Source organism: Alligator sinensis, unplaced genomic scaffold, assembly GCF_000455745.1.
Source record: "Alligator sinensis unplaced genomic scaffold, ASM45574v1 scaffold366_1, whole genome shotgun sequence".
In the NCBI taxonomy this organism is placed as follows: Eukaryota; Metazoa; Chordata; order Crocodylia; family Alligatoridae; genus Alligator; species Alligator sinensis.
In genome coordinates, this window is record NW_005841851.1 from 4555926 (window position 1) to 4556997 (window position 1072).

The window sequence follows — 1072 nt, forward strand, 5'->3', positions numbered from 1 at the left end:
CGGGCTGTCGCGTGCGCACCGGTCGCTGCGCCGGTGCCGCGGGCGCGGATGTGCGCGCGGTGTGAGCGGGGCATCGGGGCTGCTGGTGTCCGGGGCGGGCTGCGTTTCCCTGGGCTCCGCTGGCTCAGGTTGAACCAAACTGTAAGAAAAAAAGAAAACCAAGGGATGCAGCCACTTGCGGGAGCCTGCCCTCATCGCCGGGCTCCTGCGCGGGCGCTCCCAACGAATCCCCCGCGCAGGGTGCGCGCCGGGACTCCTCTGCCCCCTCGTCGCTAACGACGTGACTCTATTAAAAGTCTCTATTAAAGAGTGCGAAGACTGCTCTGCCCTGTCCCGGTCACTCCCAGTCGCTTCAGCCCCTGCCATGCGGCCCCGCTCCCGTGCCCGCGGGCTGCAACGAATGCGGGGCAACGCGGGGGGCGCCGGGTGCCTTTTGCAAACGCCCCAGTGCGGAAATTACGCAGCCCTTTGCCCGGACCCAGAAGGAGCCGGGATTCCCCCCTGGAAGCGAGCTACGCGCCATTATTGCTAGCACTGATCTGGCTGCGGTACACGGGGAAGGAAATCCCGCAAGGACACGCAGTGCTCGGCCGCGCGCCCCGCGCAGGGGCGGCCCCGCCGCCTTCGGAGGGGTCGGGGCCGCCGGTTCATTGCGAGCGAGACCCGCGCGGCTGCCAGGGCAGCTTCGCTTTCCTTCCCCAGCCCGTTTCCTTCCTGTGTCTCCAGCCGGGGCTGCGGTGTCCCGAGCGGCGGGTGAGAGGGACCTGGGAAAATAGCATTATCATCATCATCATCATGATCAATAATATTAATAATAATTTACTGTCCCGATTGGAAGGCAGAAGGAAATGGGTTTCCCAGGACAGGAGCCGGGTTAGGAGCCCTGGTACAACGGGCAGACCCGAGGGTGTCCCTGCTCCCCAGGCCGCACCTCTCCGCCCAGCGCCCGGCTGGCGCCCGTCGGGGCCGGGGCTGCGGGCCTGGGGGAGGTTGCGGGGCTCGCGATCTGCTGCAAGTCCAGGGATTTGCAGAGCCTCCGCCTGCCCGCAGCGACTCCCTTCAGGGGCCGCCT

At 66.6% G+C, this 1072-nt stretch overlaps 1 pseudogene; it reads right to left on the reverse strand.

Moving 5' to 3' along the window:
* The window catches only part of LOC112551398, a 3649-nt pseudogene that overhangs the window by 1796 nt on the left and 781 nt on the right, over positions 1 to 1072 (reverse strand).